The sequence below is a fragment of the Mus caroli genome, unplaced genomic scaffold, assembly GCF_978045245.1.
Source record: "Mus caroli unplaced genomic scaffold, Mus_caroli_1 scaffold_18, whole genome shotgun sequence".
Taxonomy (NCBI): Eukaryota; Metazoa; Chordata; class Mammalia; order Rodentia; family Muridae; genus Mus; species Mus caroli.
Genome location: NW_028227273.1, coordinates 43,297,822 through 43,320,838, shown reverse-complemented (window position 1 = coordinate 43,320,838; position 23,017 = coordinate 43,297,822).

Sequence of the window (23,017 nt, the reverse complement as noted above, 5' to 3'; positions counted from 1 at the left end):
TTTGTCCTAGGGGTTTGACTGTGCCTTGTAGAGTTGGGGAGTGAAACGTGGGGTGTGAGTTTCTGGCCCCTTCTCTAACTGCAAGCAGGGAAACAAGTCTGTGCAGGGTCTCGGGAAGAGAACCGATCCCAGTACAGGCACGAAAGGGTGCTGCCTGAAGATTAGAGAGTGATGAGTGAGGCTGGCCTTAGGATCTGACTGGAGACAGGTGAAGGAAAGAGGATTTCTCTGATTGAAGACCTTTCTAGACAAAGAAAAGGGAAAGCTTCCAATCTTCAAGACAAAAAGAGGTTTAAAAATATATATACAGGCCACTTTTAACTGTGTGGTGGTGTCCAGTGCTAACTACCAAGCTGCATTTATATGCCTCAGATATCCCAACATCTCTCTGAGGTCTAGTTAGAAATGGATTTATCAGAAAGCTAATAGAGCTTAAGGACCTGTACCCCTTAAAACTCTGGAACGCCTTGGTAATAGGCTCACATGGTATCGCTTGCAGATTGTGAAAGTAGGGATTTCTTTTTTTTTTTCTTGCTTTTGTCAAGAAAGTAAAATACATTAGACTTTTGTTCATTTGATACATAACTTTGAAGGTACTTAGTGTGTGGGCAATCTGCATTCTTGTTTCAGATGTTAATAAATGAGCTGTATTTCATTTCAACTTGTATTTTTTTAAGAGCACCCCCCCCATCTTGTTCTAAACATTTAGAAATTAATTCCTAGAATCAGCATTTCCCAAAAATACCAAATTGTTTCTCCTGGCAAGGACACATGTAGGGCCTCTGGCTGGCATCGTGAGGGGCTGTTGTGTGAGCGTTCTGTCTTCCTTGCTCTCTTTGTCTCTGTCTCTCTGTCTCTCTGTCTCTCTGTCTCTCTGTCTCTCTGTCTCTCTGTCTCTCTGTCTCTCTGTCTCTCTCTCTCTCTCTCTCTGGCTTCTGCTGACCTTCTCTGGGTCTCTTTTCTTCTCCCCTACCTCAAAGCCTGCAACTCTGAACCATAGGCATTAGCTAATAGCATCACAAGGCTCTTGCTGGGAGACCTCCTCAGGATGGGTCAAGGTCAAGATTCCTTCTGAGTGTCGTGGCTTGGTAAAGCAGAGTAGAATATTTGGGGATATTATTTGTATCAGACCAAATTAGTTTAGGAGAGAGGTTTCAAACAACAACAACAACAATGGGGACTAGGTATTGACAAATATAATTCAGAAAGTTTTGAGTTTTGGTCAGTGGTACCGAGCTGATTGCTAGGTGGTTCCAGTTCTGGTAAGAACCGGATCTTGAAGCCTGTTGATCATTCAGGTTCCTTGGTACTGCCAGGGAGATTTTAAACTGAAGATGCCCAGAGATTGGCCCAGGAAACACCTGGTCCTGTAGTGAGCGGTTAATAGAACCTTGGGGGAGAACTCCCTCTGATGCTCAGAAGGATGGCACAGCTTCCAGTTAAAGGCCTGGAGGTTAAAAAGATGGAAGTGGAGTCTTTTTGAGGCAGCAGGCCTTGTGGTTCAGACCATTATACCAATGCTGTTTGGGTTTGATTCCCAGCAACTCCAGGTAACCTAGGGCAAGAAGCCTACCCTCTCTTGGCGTGGTTTTCTCCTCTATAAAATGAGGATGATATTAAATTTTCATAGAGTTTTTCCTCATGAGTTAGTCTATATAATACACTTAGTATATCATGCCATATGCTATTATTATTCTTTCAATAAGATGAAACTTGCTTATAGTGAACTTTCCCTAGAAATACTAATAATACTAATTTTAGTACACTGGTAGAGAAAATGGTGTTTCAAGAGTGCCTAAAGATACACTGAAGGAAGCTTATGGAAAAGTAAAATAATTTAACAGTCTGCTTTCTCCAGCTAGCTATAGACCAGCACAGACCACTAAGCACAGAAAAGGTCCTCAACAGACCAAGGCTAACTGAGCTAGGTACACAATGCAATATGTCCTTTCTGTCTGCAGGCAGTGAGGCCCTGTGAATACCATAGAGGGATTCTTCCAGGAAACGCCATATTCAACACTAACACACCTGCTTCATACACCCTGAGCTCCAAATGGCGAAAACAAGTAAAAAAAATTGATTTAAATTATGCAGGTGGAGGGTAATTAAATATTGATATAATAATTATTAAATTATGCAGGTGTAGGGTAGGTTTATGTGAAACTTCTGGAATTGCTACAGGAGTGGAGTAGACAATGAAAAACCCTGCATGGGGCCTTGAGCTGGATGACAATGCTGTGAAGTTATGGTTGAACTGGGCAGCTGGTTAGCTGTGCGTTCATCTGTAGGTTCGTGCATCTTTCTGAATGAGATCCTCCAAGCTGAGGACAGGGCTGTCCTCAAATAGCCTGAAGGTATAGAAAAGGCTATTACTCCAAGCAGTCCTAAACACTAAAAGAAAATAATAGCAATCTCTCAAGTCATCATGATTTCATTTAAAGCTAGAGTCCAAAAACCAAGAGCTCTGAGGATCTCGCTTTTACCTGTCAAAATAGCATGGATTTCAGAGCCAGAATGAAATGGTTCCGAAATGAACACATGGTTGAGAGGAGAGAAGGAGGAAGGGTATGTGTGTGTGTGTGTGTGTGTGTGTGTGTGTGTGTGTGTGTGTGTGTGTGTGTTTGGGGGGTGCGGAGGGAGCTCATTTCAGCTCTGGACCAGAAACATGAGTGTAGACAGGCGGAGATGGGCAGACACGTGAGAACCGGGTTGCTGGAGGAAAATTCTAGTTCTGAAGCTTTGAATTTTTATGTTTGACCATTTTGTCACTTGTGTCACTAAAAAAGAACGGGCCAGATGGTGGCCTCTAGTACACGTTTCACAGCGTGGCGTCTGCAGAGGGGTTTACCCTGGATGGTCGTTAACAATCAGACTGCACGGTTTAAATGAGAGCTCAATGTGCAGAGACAAGAAAGCCAAATGTGAAATGCCCTTTAATTTCAGATCTCGGATAAACGTACATGTTCAATTTTAAAAGCCCTAGTTGACAGTCATAGGCCATGTTAAGATGGTGACTTCAAGTGTCTGTTTAGATCGCTCTCCTTTTGTGAAATGGCTGAACCAAACACTTTTTTTTGTCAGCCATGTTTTGACTTTGTTAGGGTGGTCTGTTGGTTCTCAGGCTGGAGCACATTTCAGAGCTAGAAAACTTTGTTAAAACTCAGACCACCGGGCTCTACTCGAGGACAGAGGTCAATTGGTAGAAATGCGTATTTCTAATATGTTCCTGGGCTATGCCCCTGCTGCAGATGCAGGGACTACATATACCTTGAAGGTCTTATTTTAAAACACTCAATTGAATGAGGGAAAAAATTTAAATCACGGATTTTCCCATGAATCTGTTGAAAGCCATCAAACTTTCCTTTAGAAAAAATAGGTTAATATAGACTCTTATAGTGGACAGAAGAAAGGAAAGAAGAAAAGAAAGGAAGGAGAAGTTGCATGAGGTGGGCAAGAAGAGGCAGAAGGAGAGAGCAAGGACTTCTTAAAGGACCCTTGGAATCTCTCAGGAAAGCTCCGACTCAGGAATTTTGATCTACTCGTAAATATAGCTACTTATTTATTTTAGGCAGGATCTCATTATACAGCTCTGGCTGCCCTGAAACTCACCTGTCTCTACCTCCTGTGTGCTGGGATTAAAAACATGACAACAGGCAACACAACAGTTGGCCCAGATATTAACTGTTTTAAATGTATGGGCCGGCAACTCTCTAGTGACAATATTTGATACTGTAGGGCTAAGGTGATTAAAATGAGAATAGTTCCTTAGGTTCATAGATTTGATTGCTTGGTTTCTGGTCAGTGGAGATTACAAGGGAAGTAACAGGAGGTGTGGCCTTGTTGAAGGAGGTGTTTCCTGGGGGTTGACTTTGAAGTTTAAAAAGTCCATGCCATTCCCAGTTACTTTTACCTTGGCCTCCAACTTGCAAATAAGGATGTAAGCTCTTAGCTATTGCTGTAGCACTATGCCTGCCTGCTCTCTTGCTCTGTGTGATGGTCATGAACTCACACTCTGAAACTGTCAGCCATAATAAACTCTTCCTTCTACAGGTTGCGTTGATCATGCTGTCTCCTCATAGCAATAGAACAGTCACCAATACAAGGACATAAAAGAGCTTGATTGTTTTTCAAAGTTGACTGATATTTTGATTTTTGAAATTGTCACTACTGAGAATATCCCTGCATATAAGTATGGAACATAAAATGTATAAGAGCAGAAGTATGTTTACAGATATTTCAAAAATTGTTAGAGAATCTATTTTTAAAGTAAGAAATTTAAACATTTTAAAAATCAACCAAGCATGCTAAAACAATCCAATTCAAAAAATATATTAATTTGATAACTATTTGCTACAGAACCATAGTAGGAACATGTTAAAAATTTGTTTTTCCTAATTAAACCATACATTTCTATAAGAACAGGAAATCTTTCATGTATAGTAAAACCACCATAATTCATATTAATGGTACATAGTCTGAGCTAGGGTGTTTCAAGCAGTATTCATGGGTCGTTTGCAGTATAATGGCATGTGCAGTACAAAGTGCACATATGTATTGATTGCCAAGGTTGCACTGAAATTGTGAGATGCAACATAGGCAAGTTGCATAATCCCACAAATCATTATATGTATGATTTTGAGTTAATTATTTTTTGATCATTGTACGTTCAGAAACTTTTGCCAGTTGCCAACTGCTTTGTGATCTCCACATTTGGTTTTATGACCACAAATAAGGTTGCAAACTGTAAGCCCAACATGCTGTTTAAGAATCTGTGGTTTAGGGGCTGAGGAGATGACTCAGTAGATAATCTTTTTGCCATACAAGCATGGGTATTGGAGTTCAGCTCCCTAGAATCCATATGAAATGTAGTGATTTGTCTGAAATCCCAGTGCATGGCAAATTGAGGCAGACGATCCTGTGGCAAGCTGGTGAAGACAGAGAAACCTGTGGAAAGTTGGCCAGCTACAAATTGGTGAACTCTGAGTTCATTGAGAGACCCTGTCAACATTCACTAGCCTCCACTTGCACGTGTATACGCATGTGCCCCTGCACATAGAGACACATTCACATCTATGCAGGCCATACATAGCCATTTACACTTTAAAAAAAGAAGAGTCTGTGGTTTAGAGCTTGGAGCTGAGTTTGGGATTAGGTATGCTTATGTTGGCTGTGTAGCCTTTGGTTGACCCTAACCTGTCTCAGCTTGGCTTTCCCCGTTTGGAAATGGGATATAATTTCTCTTGCTATAAATGTTGTGCTGAGAATTAACTGAGCTAATCCACTCAAAGCTCCTAGCATTGCCCCTAAATGATATTATCTTGATTTTTTAATAGTATTGTTAATAGTAATGCAGCGTGAAAGCCCTTTATGAGTCACACAGGCTATGACTCACACAATACTGCTGCTATTGATAAGAAGAGGGGTGCTTGGGAATCATCCAAGCTCAAATGAAGACTGAGATTGTGGCATTGGAGTCTGGAATTGAAAGCCGAGATGGATGAGACACTTACACAGCTCCCTAAGCCCCAGCCACTGCCTTCATTTCCAAACTTACCCTTTCCTCCCTGGGATACTTGGTCTCCTTCTATGTTCAGATAATTTCCCTTGTTTCTACAATGTTCTTTCTTCCCTTAGCCCACCTTTCCTCTGTTTTTGTCCTTGTTTCACCTTACAGCTTCTTTCATTTCCTCAGACAGGTCAATATATACTGCCCCTTTCTTCTGTCATGACCTGCCTGCAGTCTCCATGTTTGAGAAGCAGCAGCGGCAGTTCCTGGGGCAAACTGGCTCAGTCTACTACTAGCCAAACTGATGAGTTCTGGGTTCAGTGTGTCAGTAAATAAAGTGGAGAATGATTGAGAAGATACTCTATATTAAGCTCTGGGTTTCATGTACATGCATATACATGTGCACTTACACATATGTGAGCCCATACATGTGTACATGCCCACATACATGCCATCACACTACATGCACACAATAAATTTTTAAAAACAATCTTTGGTATTGAGTATTAATTTCCTTGGATTTTGAATTGGACCTTGCCTGTCTTAGTGATGACCATATATCCTGAAGTCAGTACCCAGCTCACACTGCTCACATGTCCAGTAAATATTAAAAAAATAAATAAACCAATCTTATTCAAAAGCATTCTTGGCTCAAAGAAAAATAGTGGAATTTTCTTTCTGCTGTCTTCATCTAAGACTCTTGCCCTTGGGAAAGGATGAGATGAGGGATGAGAAAAAGTGAGGAGCTCTCACGAAGTTCCATGCCTTCCGATGCCTTCTGATGCATCATGAGTAGGGTCCCATCATAAACCTAGATCTTTGGTACTCTCTCCTGTGGTACTATTGTGAGGCCATTTGTCAAGCCAGTTCTACTCAGACAAGACAAACATGGCATGGTGAATGAGTTTTCTAAGGGGGTTGGTTTAATAGAACATTCCAGGGATATAAGGCCTTAATGCCATTGGGTAACTCTTTAATGGTGAATTCCTGGGCTGAGGCAGATGGATGGCAGGACTCATGACTATAAACAGAAAAAAGAAAACAGAAAGCTGTTAAAAATGTGAATGGAAATGTAATTGAACAAGGGAGCTGTGTTTCAGCCCCAGCAAGCAGAAGAACTTGGCAGCTTTGGCCATGTGATTTTGGCTTTAGAGTCAAGGATACAAGAAAAGGGTTAGGGAATCTCTCTCTACAATCAAGGAAAACCTCTGACGTCAGGTGTGTGGCAGGAGTGTCACTGCATGGAGACCCAGAGATGCCACTGTGTGAATTTGTGAGGGTGAAACCTAGAATTTGTTGGAGACACTGATTCGTTGGGGATTCCAGAGTCATGGGCAACCAGTCAAGAAGAGCTGATGACAGGGAGTGAAGCCAGTCCAAGAGAGACATGTTTGTTGTAATCAAGAAAGCTGAGAAGAGTTGGATATCTGGAAAGTGCTTTGACATCAGACATGGAGATGCAGAGTATGGAGTTTGCTCAGCTGGTTTTAGGTCTTGCACTGGTTTGGTATTTTCTCACTATGCTCTGTATCCTTCCTTTTGGAATGGTGATGTTTATTCTATGGCAATGTATGTTGGAAGTATGTGATGTGCTTTTCTAGTTTTATTTGACAGGGTACAACAGTTAAGAGACTGTCATGAATCTCCAAAGAGACTTTGAACTTTGGACTTTTAAACTGTATTGAGATTGTGATAGACTACTGGGACTTTTGAAGTTAGACGGAATGCATTTTTGCATGGTGATGTCTATTATCAGGGAGAGGAATGTGTGTGTCTGTATAGGAATGACCCCCTATAGGCTTATGTCTTTGACTGCTTTGACTTCTTCAACATTAGGGAATAGCACTATTGGGAAGTGTGTTCTTATTGGTGTAGGAAATATTGTTGTAGGAAATATTGGTGTAGGAAATATTGTTGGAGGAAATATGTCACTGAGGTGGACTTTGAGATTTTGGAAACCCAAGCCAGGCCCAGTCTCTCTCTGTCTCTCTCTGTCTCTCTCTCTGTCTCTCTCTCTTTCTCTCTCTCTCTCTCTCCCTCTATCTCTCTCCCTCCTTCCCTCCCCCCTCTCTCTTCTTGATATCTATGTTCTAGATGAAAAACTCTTAGCTCCTTCTCCAATATCACGTCTGCCTGTAGGTTGGCATGCTTCCTGCCATCATAGCAATCAACTAAACTGAACTATAAGCCATCCCCAATTCAATGCTTTCTTTTATAAGAGCTGTGGTCATGGTGTCTCTTCACAGTAATAAGACACAAATATAACATGTACTTTGCAAAAGACACCAACTTAATCGCTTCTCTTTTGTTTTTAACTAATGATTTAAGACCTGGGTCCCAGCAGTGGAGAAGGAGAACTTTAAAGAACACTAGCTGACAATGGCTGTGTGTCTTCTGGTAAAGTCACAACTTTTCTACTAATTTGATAGAGTAGGCTGGCATTCCTTTACACAGAGAAATGACCTTAAAAGTTGGCCAATGACACAGGGTGGGGACGCTCAGTAAAGTGTCTTGTTTTGCTTTGTGGCATCTCCTAGACCCTCTCTCATATTCTGCTGTAGCTTTGATGAATATACTGTGCACCCTGGCAATTGCCCCCCATGAGCTTCAGGCAGCCAGCATTTCACCCAGTTTTGTGCCTGAGAGATTTCTTAAAGCTATGGTAGCTCATTCAGCTAGCACCTAGAAACCAGGTAGAAAGAAAAGTAGGTTAGTGCCCCAGAGACAAGCCTCAGCTGGCGGAGTGTGGGAATTAGTGCACAAGTATGCCAGCCTTCTGCACTGTGAACAGCTCATTCTGGGACACACTCTGTGTTCCTCAGAGAGTCAGTGGATCTAGGTTCTCACTGCCTACACCAGCAACCACAATTACTATCTTTTTCTACACTCTTCCTTTTCTTAGTCTCACTCTCTTCGTTGGTTGACTCTTTGGATTTTGTCTGTCATCATTAGTTTTTGTCTGTTTTGTTTTTTGAGACAAGGATGTGCTCAGTAGTCCAGGCTGCCCTTGAACTCTCAATCTTCCTGATATGATTACAGAATGTAGTTACTGTATACTGTACCAGTATGTACAGTATGTTACCACAAACTGTCCACTTTTGAATCTATGAGATTTTTTTTTTTTTTGGTGATGGTATTGGCATTTCTCTTATGAAATTCTTTCCTCTCAAGTCTTTTCTTTTCTTCTCTTCTCTTTTCTTTTCTTTTCTTTTCTTTTCTATTAGATATTTTCTTCATTTGCATTTCAAATGCTATCCCGAAAGTCCCCTATACCTCCCACCCCCGCTCTGCTCCCCAACCCACCCAGTCCCACTTCCTGGCCCTGGTATTCCCCTGTACTGGGGCATATGATCTTTGCAAGGCCAAGGGCCTCTCCTCCCATTGATGGCTGACTAGGCCATCCTCTGCTACATATGCAACTAGAGACACTAGAGCTATTAGAAGAAACTATGACAAAGATATATATGATCATCCAACAACAATGTCCAAGTATGTTAGCATGAAGAATCTTCACTTTGCATCTTTATCTGTGTAAAGACAAAGGCAAAAACAAATAGCCTTGATGAAAGCATATGGGACTTGTAAGACTTAGCATTTGTGTCTTGTACAGAAGATTCTGGTTGATTCTTATGTAATATCAAAGCCCTTGTCATAGATGGCTGTTGAGTAACTACACATAGCTACTGTGACTGAGGCATTGAATTTAGTATGCAATTTAATTTTAATGACCCGATGTGGCCAGTGAATACTGTAGTCACCAGAGCTATAGACATTAGAAAAAATGAAAACTTGAAAATAAACTTTGTGATTGACTTCCTTTCCTAACATATATTGATTTTCAGATGAAATCTGACTTAGTTTGTGATTTTATGTTCACTTACAGAAATACAAGCCAGGTCTGATTCTCAGATGTCCTCATAGCTCTGGATGGTCCGGGACCTTCTATCCAGGTGAAGGTAGGGCCTAGGTCAGAGATGACATCTCTTTACTCGTCCCTCACCCCATTTTCTCATGCTTGACATAGGCATCTTACCAGCATCAAGAAGCAAGCTGCATGTTAAGAAGGGTTCTAGAATTAAATGGGAGAAGCCAGAGACCCGACGCTCTTCTTCCCTGCCCTGCCAGCGTTGGTTTCCTTACTCTGTGACAAGTGAGTCAAAACCCTAATTACTGACACATGTATCATGAGTGGCACAGCTCATTTTAGACGAGTTCTGGTTGAAGGTAGCTTAAGACTGCAGTGTTGAGCTTTCATATTGGATGAGAGGTAGTGGAACTGATTAAATATAAAACCCTACATAAGTATTGCTTGGAAGACTTTCAAAATGCATACAGGCTATAGCTATATGTGAGAAAATATGTTCTTGCTAAGTCATTTACTTTTGAAAGGCCAACTATTAGAGGATGGCAGAAGCATCTTGTAATAACATGAAACATTTCCTCTTAAGGACTTATTTGATGTTTTTAGATGGCTGGGAAATACTCTAGGAGCATAAAAGATTAGCACTGTTAGGGTGGAGGGTGCTAGAGCACTAGTACACTCTTTTGCACCCCACCCCAGGGAAGGCAGTTTGAAGGTAAACCATGCAGACCCTGGACAGATGACCACACACCCAGTCTACCTCCAATTATGATAGACAATTTTTCAAAAATGTTCACAATTGCTTTTCAGTTCATTACCAAATGTTTAGTGACCAGTACCAAATATTCTTCCCAGCATACAGATCAAAATCTAACTATAGTATATACACTTCTGCCACAGGGGGGAAAAAAACAATATTTCACTCTCTCAGGCTTTTACTGAATACAGAGAGTTTTGGACTGAGCTCCTTACAATATCAATGCTCCCTAGACTCAGATATAAATCTTCAGAATGGTACACTTTACAAGCAGCATTCTGGAGTCTTTTCTGATTGGTAATCACACTGCTTCCTTATTAATACTGTAAAAAAATGTAAAAGGCATAAACATTTGCAATCTATCTATTCTCTCTGTGTGGGCATACATCAAGGACTGCCTAAACACTCTTAATGGTTCAGCCATCACATTTTTTATGAGTTTATATGGGAAGAAAATTGTACCAGAAAACTGAACTCGATGTCTACCAATCTATGAGTAAATTCTGTTATCTTTGATATTCTGGGTATAATAAAAAGCATACAAAAGTTAAATTTCAGCATCCCTGCAGAATTATGTCAACTGTTTTTAAATATCAATAAGACAGCCATTTCCACCAATGTCTTTTCCCTCCAAAAAAATATGATTTAGCTTTCAGGTTATGTTTTCATTAACACAACCTGTCTTTAACAACAAGATGCTGTGCATGTTGGCTAATTTATGTATCCAACAAAGTCTGATCAAAATGAAGAGTTGTAATTTTAAAATACAGAGCTCAGTGAAAAATCCATGCGACACCTTGGATGAGATAAAAGTCAGGTGGCCATAAAACCAGGATTATGTGACTTAGATCTGGAAATAGCTTGGTAGGATAACTTTGATCAATCAATTTCTTATTTTTTATTTACTCTCATCTCCCAGTGATTAAACTGTGTTTTATGTTGGTGTCAGTGAATAAGGTCCATGTTTAAGATTTCGTCTTTATCTCTAGTGCCCCATATCCCAAATGCAGTGGGTTCTCCTGAATTACCCAATTTTCATATTTACAAATTGATACTCCATGCTTCCTTTATATGATAACATATTCTAAGCAATTTCGCTATGTACAGGCAGCCTGTAGCTCAGAGCATTTCTCCCAAGAATTGCCCTCTAGGCCATCTAAAGTTCAGTTTCTACCCATTTTGAGCTGATTTCCACCCCAATAGGTTCAGCTATCTAAGCCTTCATTTCTGTGTTAATTGTCAAGACATAGGGAAATACATTAAAATTCCCAAGTAGTCAGGATGTCTAAAGCTCTTAAAACCCTTTGTCACCTAGATTCCCACCCATCAAGCATGCTGTAGTGGGCAATACATGTAAGCTGTAAACCAAAGGAAAGAGTCCAGGCGTTAGAGTCAAGGACCCATCTTTTCTGAACTGTTGTTTGATAGCCCAGAGTGGTGCACTCCCCGAACCTTTGTCTCAAGGGTGAGTCCTTTCTTGTTCCTCACCTCAGCCAACATTTAACCCCTCTGCAAACAGAAAAAGGAGAAAAATGATTTCAGATAAAAGGTTATTTTGAGGTATATAAATCAAATATATTTCAATTCTAGCAGAGTCTAAAACTTCATTTTCTTTTTTCTGGAAATAAGCAAGCAATTCAAACAAGTGTCTTTTCTGCCCAAGTATCTGTTCAATGGCCTTAATTGTCTCTTCCTGTAAAGACAGCTTCAGAGCCGGCTACAAGCAGAGACTTTCCCAGGCAAATGAAACTCCCGTGAAGGACACACAAGCTGCACGAAGATGCCTGTGAGGCAGGCTTGGGAGTCTCATGTGACCCACCTCAGTTTCTTTTAGGTCTCTACTGGACTTATGTTTGGTGACTGTGCTAACATGTGTTCCGGAGCTAGCAGGCCGGGCGACTCCATCTGAGACAATGAGAGTTTTCTTTTGTTTCTAAGGTGCGCGAGAAGATGCTTATTTGTGATGAAGATTCCATAGTTGGCATCCACGGAGCTTAATCCTGATTAATCCAAACTTGGCTGTATAAATTTCAGCTGGGGTTCTGGCCTTTCGCCACCCTGAAACTATCAGCAAGTATCAGGACACACCTTGTGGGCACCTCTTTGAGTCTCAGTTGGACAGCATAACTAACATCTTGGAACCAGGAAATACCCACTAAGTCCTCATACTCTTTGTCCCAAGCTTACTGACACCAGGAAGACTTGTTTTTGACTGACACTTGCTGGAATGTTACCTTGCTGTTGGGTGACTACAAGTATTAAGGAGAAAGAACTAACATTGCTTGAGTATGTTCATCTTGGCAGTTAAACCAACCCAAAGTATGGCCGTTTGGGTGCACATTGCGCACAGAGGGACTGGACTGTAGAGAGCTAACCCTTGCAGAAATGTGTCATCATCAGGATCTTGCCTTGGATCCCCTTTAGCTCCCTGGCTTTTGTGATCCCTAAGCTCAGTTGAAATAATTCACACACACACACACACACACACACACACACACACACACACACACGCAAATAGAATGTAGAAGATAGGCTGTTAGTAGGCTAGGCCTGTTATCCCAAGCACTTGGAAAGCTGAGGCCGGACGACTTTAAATTCAAGGCTTGCCTATGTTATACAGTGATCTAAATGCCAGTTAGTGAGACTGTCTTAAAATTTTATAAAATGCAAAGAGAGAGCTGAGATTGGCTCCATGGTAGAGCATTGGACTTAGAGTTGATCCTCAGTGCTTTAGGGAGAGGTAAGAAGCTTGCTGCAGTACACAAAGAAACAGGAGTGTACTCTCAAGGGGAAGAGTGGACATGCACGACCTTTATACTACACTAAAGCCTCTAACCTAGACAGCTTTCCCAGAGGGGTATTCTCCTGCAGAGGTAATTGGCAGTATTTATAGGTGAGATAGATGCCCACTCAAGTATCACAACTCCTGCCTCAGATCTGGAAATTTGATAATGTTGTGACTAGGAAGGAATTAGCAGTAACACCCCGGGATACCAGAGTTCCCATTTCTTTTGTCCCCTAAGGCCTCCTATCACCTTGGGTTTAAAGAATAGAACATTGTTCTTGTTCAGTTTCTCCTTTCCTTCCTGGGTCTGGAGCTTGTTTGCTAGATGGGCACCAACATCCCACATCTTTAAGGTTGCTGTGACTAGAGCTTTGTAGGTGAGAAAGGAGTTCACAGCCTTCTGATGGGCTCCTGCTGGCCTGCGGGCCTCAACTGTACAGCTGTGAGGAGTAGAATCTACCACATCTGAGGGGTCTGCCCAGGCTCTGAGTGTGAATTCTTGGCCCTCCAGTATGGCTTTCCCCAAACAATAACGCCTTTTAAGAATACAGTTTGTGAAGTATGCTCAGAATTACTTTTTTTAAGATGTATTTATTTTGTATATATGATTGTTTTGCCTATATGAATGGTTGTTGCTTGTAAGCCTGGTGCCCTTGGAAGTCACCAGGGGCCACTCACTTACCAGGAACTGTAATTACAGATGGTTGTGAACTACCACGTGGGGCTGGGAATAGAATCTAGGTCTTTTCAACAGCACCAAGTGTGCTTAGCTGGCAAGCCAACTCCCGAAGTTACTTTATATTAGGGAGAAGTTACACACGTTCTGTGCAAAGTCAGGGTTAGAATACTTTTGAAACTTTCTTTTGTTCTTGTTATTGGTGCTAATAGATGAGGAGACCCTGTGCATTCGATTGCATGTTACTGAATAGCAAATATCCCCAAAGATGTTGTATGATCTAGAAACTGAGTCCCTGAGGAGGGCCTCCTGTCTACTTCTGGCTTTTTCTATGACCTTAGCCTCTGTTCTCTGAATGAAGGAGTGGAGGTTGAGGGTGAATTTTTGCTTTAGAAGAGCCCAAGATGTAGGAGGTTGAGGAGTCCTCCAGCTAGATGCTTCTGGCCTGAGTCACTACAGGGTAGAGGTGGAGGGCAGGTAGCACCTGCCTGAGGCTGGCAAGAGTTCTGAGAAGGCTGTGTAATCCTGGATAATAGTACGGAAATTAGAAGTGGTGGTAATAGAAGGCTTTGTGTGCATGTGTGTAGCAGGGCTTCATCCCCAAAGGTCCAGGATCTCTGAATGGTCCTAATAAGTTATTATCTCCTAGGAGGGAGCAATTTATCCTGTAGGCTAGTGCTGTGTGGGTAGATGAAGCACCTGAAGAGTTATGAGAGCAAATCTCTAACAATGATGTCTACCACGAGGAACAAGGGCAAACAGAAGTCTGGCTTGGAGGACCAGGGGTGGCTAGGGACCTTCTATTCCCTGTTTCCCTTCCATGGTCTGGTAATGTTTGGAGGAAGAGGGCTTGGCTGGAAGTGTATTTCTGTGTGTGTGGTGAGAAACACCAAGGAGCCAGTTGTAGTGTTAACAAAAGAACATGGTCAAGTGAGAGATTGTACTTTCTGTATAAATAAAATCTGGTGAAGACAAAGCCTATGGTGGCATTCAGTATGGGTGCTCAATATGGAGGGGAAGTATGAAAGTTGTTCTCGGTGTCAACTTGACTACACTGGAATTAACTAATACTCAAATGGCTGAGGGATTTTTTCTTAATTCAATTATTCCAAATGGGGAGTCTCGTGTTTAAGATGGATCTTTTGAGATGAGAGGATCTGTCTTTAATCTGGGCCACACCTTCTGCTGGCAGCCTATATAAAGGACATGGATGAAGGAGACTCTCACTCTGCCCACTTGTCCTAGCTCTCACTAGCAATTCTATTCCTTTATGAGCATTAGCGGCTACTTTTTCAGGATTCCAGGATATACTGAAGACCAGCTGGGACATCCAGCCTCCTGGACTGAACAACTACTGGATTCTTGAACTTTCTGTTGGTGGATAGCTATTATTGGACTAGATAGACTAAAGCCTGTAAGCCACTCTAATAAATCACATATTTATATGATTATATACTACATAGGTATTAAATGTATTATATTATGTATAATATACTAAATATTATTATATAATACTAATAGAATATATACTATCAGTTTCTGTTCCTCTAGAAACACCTCTAGGTGGTGACTATGGCAAAGCAGAGGGATCAACATGTTCTGCCTAGAGACAGCCATTCCTGGCCATGAAGCCAGGTCTTCCAATTTTGGAAAGAAACTGGAAATACAAATTTTTATGGGAAGCCTTTTGAATTAAAAAAAAAACGTAGCATTGGAAATGTAATTGAGGAAAATATGTAATAAAAATATTAAAAATCAAAAAAAAATAGAAAACAGCTGACCAAAAAAAAAAAAAAAAAAAAAAAAAAACGTAAATACTTTGAATTTTTTCAGATGCCATTGGCATATCGCCGACTTGTGTAAGTTTTCACTCTTAAAGCAGAGAGAAGGACAGACAGAAGAAAGGAAGGGAAGGAGGGGGAGGAACACTGTACAGTAGGGAGAGGGGGAAAACATGGGGAAGGAAGCTAGCAGAGGCAGCCATGCCTCGCAGCAGCTTATCCCAGGGGACCTGTGGATGTCACTCTAGCCAGCCTCTCCTGGTATAGGCTCCTGTTGACTCTTCTCATCTGCCCACACTCAGGGCCACACCTAGTTAGTTCATGTCATGTGTAGTGTCTAGACAACATGAACCTGGAATATCCCCTCACCTTCCCAACACTGTACAGGCACAGAGTAAAAACATCGTAGTTTACATGTAGACGAATTGATCTATACTGGCCATCCCCCTCATGTGGCAATGTGTGTCATACTTCTGATGCATTTAGTGTCATGATTTCAACTTGGCTCTCTTGACCAGCCACCATCTGGTGTGGAGTGATACCTTTATTCTCATTTCATAGATGAGGAAGTCAGAAAGACTTTGCTTTGGGTCATGGGACTGGGTTTGCCATCCCATAGTCTGACCACTCTATGGATGTTACCTACACTTCGGGATTCCTCTCTGATTTTTGCCTCATTTGCATAAGCCTGCTCTACTACTTGACAACAACTTCAAATGGTCCTTTTTGAAAATGTTAACTAATTTATTCTAACAAACAAGCCATGGGCTGGTCATGCAAGCCTAATGATCTGGATTTGGTATCTGGGACCCATGTAAAGGTGGCAGGACAGAACCAGCTCCAAGTTGTCTTCCGACCTTCATGTGTGACCAATGACAAACGAATGCCCACACATCATACATGAAGCAAGGGTAAAACTTTAATAGTACAAAAGCCAAGTCTTTTCTTGTTTTAAACAGAAACTCACAGGACTATGAATACAGGTATTACTCAGCACACATGGTCTTCTCTTTTCTCCTTTCTCTTCTCTTCTCTTCTCTTCTCTTCTCTTCTCTTCTCTTCTCTTCTCTTCTCTTCTCTTCTCTTCTCTTCTCTTCTCTTCTCCCTTTCTCTCCTTCTTTTTTTCTCTTGCGGTATACTGGCACAAAGAAGGTCATTGATTTTGGAGGGGCTCAAAGTACTTGCCGCACAAACAGCTCAGGGCATTTTTAACCAAAGGACGTCCAGTTGCTGAGGGAGGTGACCCATTACCAAGATGCATGCAGCAGGGGGATAATGTGTGCATGTTTGTTGGGCTTCACCTATTGCTATAAGAGCAGGTTTTGTTTTTCCTGCAAGACTCTTCAGACCAAATTAAGCAGTAAAAATATTCTAATTGAGTTGAGCCGGACTGAGGGTGCATCCTTATCTTGTCAATTACATGGTGTAATGCATGCTTCCAATTATACTATTTCTCTCTCCAAGAGGAAGAAGAGTGAGGGTAAGTGGGTTCTCAGACAGGCATGGAGAGAAGCAGGCCTGTTGGTACTGAGAGAAGGAAGGGTGCGATAGAGGAGCTGTCACAGAAGTGCATGCTACCCAGGTCCATACCTGCTCAGAGAAGCGAGGGGTGATGGAGGAACGTTCAGACCGACAGAAGGAGATTCCATTGCGAACGATAGGACTGATTGCTGCTTCAGACTTCCAGGTGGAGTCGCAGATAAGGGCTTGATCGTGGAAGGCAGGAGATTGAACCCCTGTAAGAGTGAGTGAGTTTCCTGTGTGCCTTCTTGTCACAGTTTCCCCTACATCCTCCATGCCCACCCTCCCAGAATACTTTTCTCCCCCTGAGGCAGAGGTGAGAAAACTGCGTTTGTAGTTCTCAGTACTGAACTTCCAATTTTTGTATTTAGTTTTGGGAATGTCTTCAGAAACACAAGGTTGTAAAGGCTTTTCCTTTGTAATCATTGCCACATTTTAAGTTTCTTTTGCCTATGAGTCCCCTTGAGAGGTGCATGGACCCCGAGAAACTCTCCTCTTTCCCTTACGTGGTGTGGGGAATGCTCCACTGTCCGTTTGAAAAAAAATGATGATCAGTAAGCAATTAGAGGGTTGAGAGAGCCTTCCGCTTAGCGTCTGCTAAGTGGGTGATTCCTCTGTGAGTCGGACCCTTCGAAGCCTCGAAGCCTCGAGAAACTGAAGCCCCTCCGCAGCCCAGCGAACACCATCTAGGAACTCTTGAACTGTTTCAAATTGTTTTCAAATGGGTCTGAATGCTGTTGAGAAATGCATAATTTACGACCTTAGCACTTGATTAGGTGTTAAACGGCTGTTGGGAGAGATGCCCTTGGTAATCCCCGATACCATCTAGACTCTAATTATCGCTTCACAGGAGAGGTGAGGCTGGATAATTGAGAACCCAAATTCTTAAAGGGTTTGATGTGGGCCATTTTCTTATGCAGTTAGGCAAATTATTTCTCTACCTAGACGGTGTCTAATTGGTGCTGCTTGATGAGGAGAAGGGACGGAGTTAGGAGAGAGTCCTCCAGGCCTCCAGCAGGACAAGAGAAAGTTGCACCGGGTAGGAGCTCTCTCCACTTCAATATTTTCCCTTTAAATATGTGTTCAAGGAGCGAGTAAAGGGAAAGCCAGAGCCAGCCAAAAGAAAACAGAATGTAATTAAGAGCCGATAGCCATGCATCTCCCCAGCCTGCCATTACTAAAGGGTTTCTTCGGTTGGAACCCCTTCACCTTGTGTTCCTTTCCATTGATGGCTATAAATTATTTAAGCCCCAAATGCTATAACATTTATCCATTAAATAAGGATGGGGAGCACGGGCCAAATCTGCCAGAGAGAGGGACCCATCTCTAGCTGCATGCAGCCGGGGAAATCCGAGGAAGAGGAGCAATCACACCAGTCCTTTGCTTCCCCCCCCTCCCTCCTCCCTCCACCCCCAGTCCCTGTGGAGTCCTCAGTGTCCACAATGAGGGTTGTGGATAGAGAGGTGGGAGAATGGCACCCCATGCACTTCTTTCTCTTCAGCAGTTTCAATTCCAGGAAAACAAACCAACAAAACCACCTGCTGGGTTCTGTTGGGGGCTCAAAGAAGGCTGATAAACAACACCCTTTTCTCATCCTTTTACATTTGGGATGAATGGTACATGCTAGAGGAGAGGAATGCAATCTGCCTTGATTTCTAAAATAGCTGATTGGAGAATGTGGGTCACATCAGTGGCTGACTGGGGTTTTTTTGTTTGTTTGTTTTTTGTTTTGTTTTTTTCCCCAGTGAAATCAGTGCTTGGCCCCAGGTACTGGCACAGTTGCCCACGGCCAGCCTCCTCCAAGACACAGGCAGCTGGGCAGTCTCAATGCTCAGAGAACCGCCTAGAATGCATGGTGTCCTCTGCCAGGCTGACTCCAAAGAGCCTCTCCCAAAGCTCCAGTCAGGTAGGTCACTCTAGTCATGGAGGACTGGGGGTGGGTGGGTGGGTGTCAGGCTAGGGTGTCCCTCCAGACAAAGTCCTTCTGTGTGCCTCATCATCATACCTGAAATACATGGGTTCTGGGGATGGAACTCAGGTTCTCATATTTGCTCAGCAAATGCTCTACCAACAGTGACATCTCTCCAGTCCCAAAGAACTTTATTATATTTAAATATTCGGTGATTCTCTAAATATGTCTTAGAGCTGTGGTTAGGGTGGAGGCTTGAATGTGTCAAAGGGTCAATGAACTGGCTAACGTTTAGCAACAAGTTTGTAGGCTTGGGGGTGGGGGAAGGGTGTGAAGAGGGAGGGGCTGATTTATAGCACCTGCCAATCTCTGTGGTGTAAATGCTCTCACTATATCTGATTTCAAGCTAATAGTAGTTGAACACCTGGATTTCAAACATCTTGAAAACATAACGGTTGATCCTGGTATGGCAGGACACCACTACAAGGCTGATGATACAAGAAAGCTTGTACCTACTGCAGTACTCTCACTCTTAGGCTCCAGACAGGCCCAGAGGTGAGAGGAGGGCACGAAAACTCCAAGGTTATCTACGTGCTAAGGAGTACAGTACACACCAGATGATTTGAGGAGAAGCGTTGTCTAAGGAACTATTCCACACACATAAATGTTGTAAAGGGGAGAAGATTAAACTCAGAATTTGTTTTAGATTTTATGTTAGACCCAGTCCAAATATTTGCTAACCAAAATAGTCTTTCTGCTACATCTTTATCCTTCATGCTGATGCTATGCTATTAAACTTGACAGTTCATCATCTTGTATCTGCTGAGAAATACAGCCCTGTGGGTCAGGAGACCTTAGAGTATTGCAAAGCATGGTGGTTCCTAAAGAACAATAGCTGTGGATCAGCCCCCTGGCATTTTCCATCCACCCTCTGTATGACGTAGAATAAGCCTTGGAATAAAGAAATAAAATTCTGCTTTGCCCCTCCATTTAATACCTCCTTTGAATGCTTACACATGATTGGCCTTGGATAAAGTGTTAATTCCTAATTCTGTTTAACAATGTTGTTATTCCACGATAGCTTTAAGTGATCCCACCTGCGTTACTCATGTCCTTGTCTGATTCTCTCTCCTATGTGTGTTGGGACCTATGACTCGTTTCTAAATTGCAGAAGACAGATATGAGACTACACCCCAGAGTTTAGGTTGCTTAAGGCTCTCTTTCCATGTCACCTCTGCTCTCCTGCTGACTGGTAGAGAAGCTAGAGCCTGTTTTGTGCACCATCTGTGCAAAGGCATCCACCTACCTGTTGATGAAGAAGAACGGCCTTTGGGAGTTGTAGGTCCATAATCACAGCACACTTAAAGCGTGGTGGTAGAACTTCCCAAGCCAACCCTCTCAATGAGGATGCAGTCTGGCTGACAGATCTGTTGCATTCTGGTAAGAGCTAGACTCGGGGAACCTGGTTAGGTCACACTACAAAACTATTGCAAAGTAATCTATACTCTCCTGGATCCCTGCTTCCTCCACCAGAGCAAATGCACACATTGCAATTTCTTCTGTGTCCACTCTTGTTCCTCTCTGGGCTCCAGAAGCCCGATTTCTAGAGAATCACATTTATGCTGCTTTCCCAACTATACTGCCTCCTGAGCCCCCAAAGAGCTTTACAAATATGTAACTATTTGTATGACTCTCTGGAATATTTCTTGGAGTGGTGGTTAGAGTTAGAGTTGCAGGCTTGCATGTTTTAAAAAGATCTGTCTTTTGGTTGACACTGGAGTTGGTGAGTGACACTCAGGCTCTCTTCCTACCAGGTTGTGTCTGGGAAGATCTAGGTTATCCATTGAGGGCCATCAATTCTGCCACTTTATCCTATGGTTCTAATTATCTCAGGCTTTCCTAATGCATCCCTTCTTACCCCCACTCCCCAAGCCTTAGGACTGGGCCAGCTCCTTCATTGTCAATCCTATTCTTTTTCACGTCAGCTTCCCTCATCCCTGCCTGGCCTTAGCAAATAGTCACTTTACTAGACTCTCCAAAGTTAGCCTATCCAACTATACCACTGTGTCTTGCTGGGAGCCTGCATAATAAAGAACATGTCATCTTTTAAATTCTATATTTTCACACAAATTCCACGTTATTGATATGCCTCAAGGACCTGGCCCCTATCCTCCATCTCTCCCTGGCTCAGTAGGTCTCAGTGTGATCCCCCAAACTGGCATCAGCTTCATCCTGGGGCTTTGTTAAAGATGAAGATTCTTAGGCCTCAGCCCAGAAACACTGAATCAGACACACTAGGAATGGGTCCAGCAATCTGTGTTGTAACAGCCCCTCGGGCGATCGTGAGATCACCACTGAAAAACCTTACCCTACTGTCTTCTGCTTTAGATACAACTTAAAAATTCTAAGTTACAGCTCAAAAATTTGGCTAATACCTTGATAGATTATGTCCATCCTAAGGCGCAGACCCTGATTTCCCAAACTTCTCATGTGGCAGCAACATGATTTTCTACTTAGTTATAAATCCATAGACTATACACAAATAGACTTAGTCATTTAGAAGGAGAAGACAAAGGAAAACAGAAATAAAGGATGGGTTTAAAAAAAAAAATCCCGTCTTTGACATAGTAAAAATATACCTGAGAATGAGCAGTTCCCTTAAATGATACACAATTACAACAGAAAACCTCACACCCAAATGTGGAGGGAAAGGCTAGCAATCTGCAAAAGAATGCATTGCACCCCCATGAAAAACGCAGCCAAAATTTCATTTGATAATTTCATCACTTCATTTTGCAAAATGGTAGCCGTGGCAACTGGAATATGCGTTAAAGGTCTATACCTCTGCATGTACACCTCAATTTGTGGCAGGTTGTTTATTTGCTATTCTTTTTCATGTGGGCCAGTGATCAGTCTTATTGAACAAAGCTTCGCTCCCTCCCTTTCCCATTTCTCCCTCTCCCTTTTTCAGGTTTGGCAGGTGCCTAGATTTTTATCTTTGCACAGGACAATGAAAGAGCAGCTGATCTACAGAAAAGCAACAATGAGAACAAAATCCTATGTACAATTCAAGCTTAAAAAAGAAGGGTGCTAACAGTGAATCACTAATCCTATTCTTACTATTAAATCATAGCTAATTATTTATAAGTCGAGAGTAAAGTCTGCAAGTCTTAGTGAATATGGCTGATTGGTATAATAGGATGGGACCAGACAGGATTCTTTCTTCTCCTTCTCCTTCTCCTTCTCCTTCTCCTTCTCCTTCTCCTTCTCCTTCTCCTTCTCCTTCTCCTTCTCCTTCTCCTTCTCCTTCTCCTTCTCCTTCTCCTTCTCCTTCTCCTTCTCCTTCTCCTTCTCCTTCTCCTTCTCCTTCTCCTCCTCCTCCTCCTCCTCCTCCTCCTCCTCCTCCTCCTCCTCCTCCTCCTTCTTCTTTTTCACATTGTTTTCTTTTTTTGCCGAAGTAAACTTCACTTCTTACGACTCAGTAAAACATCAGCTATTTAAATGAGCTGTTGTCTTGGCACTTGCCTGTAGTGGTGTTTTAAGTGACTCACCTCTACTAAACATACCTGAGATAGCTTCTTGTCTTCAGTTCACTTGGAAGCAACCATAGCAATAATGGGGAACAGAAAATGGATCCAAAACATGGTTCTGAGACTCAGATCCAACTGTGTTCTCTAGCATAAAAAAAGAGTTTATCCTCATGGGATAAAATCTTACCATGCAATTCCTGAAGATAACCATTACTGACTACACTTTACATGCCTGTACCTTTGCTGGGTAGGTCTGCCTGTCTGGGTTGGACACTGGGCTCACTCATGCCCCTCTGATTAGCAGGAGGGTTTACCAAAGCTGGCTAGTCTCTGTGGACTGGGATAAACCAGCTTGGCTCCATATTCCGTGCTTCTCCATCTAGCACATCAATTCTGACTGGATTGCAGGCCAGTGGCGGTGTTCCACTGAACAGAGTGGGTACACTGAAGGACTCTTGAAACCTTGGATCTAAACTAGAGCATCAGTACGCTACTGTCATTCCACTGGCAGCAGAACCCAGATTCAAGGGTGGGGAACAGATAATTATGGACATGGGGCACCACAAATTCCTATTGGCTACAGGAGGGAGAGCTGGGTCTCTGTATCCATCTACCACAGGAAGCTCAAGGAAGCTCAGCTCACATGCTAAACACCTTATTTTTAAGGGGGAGAGTAATGTAAAAATAAAC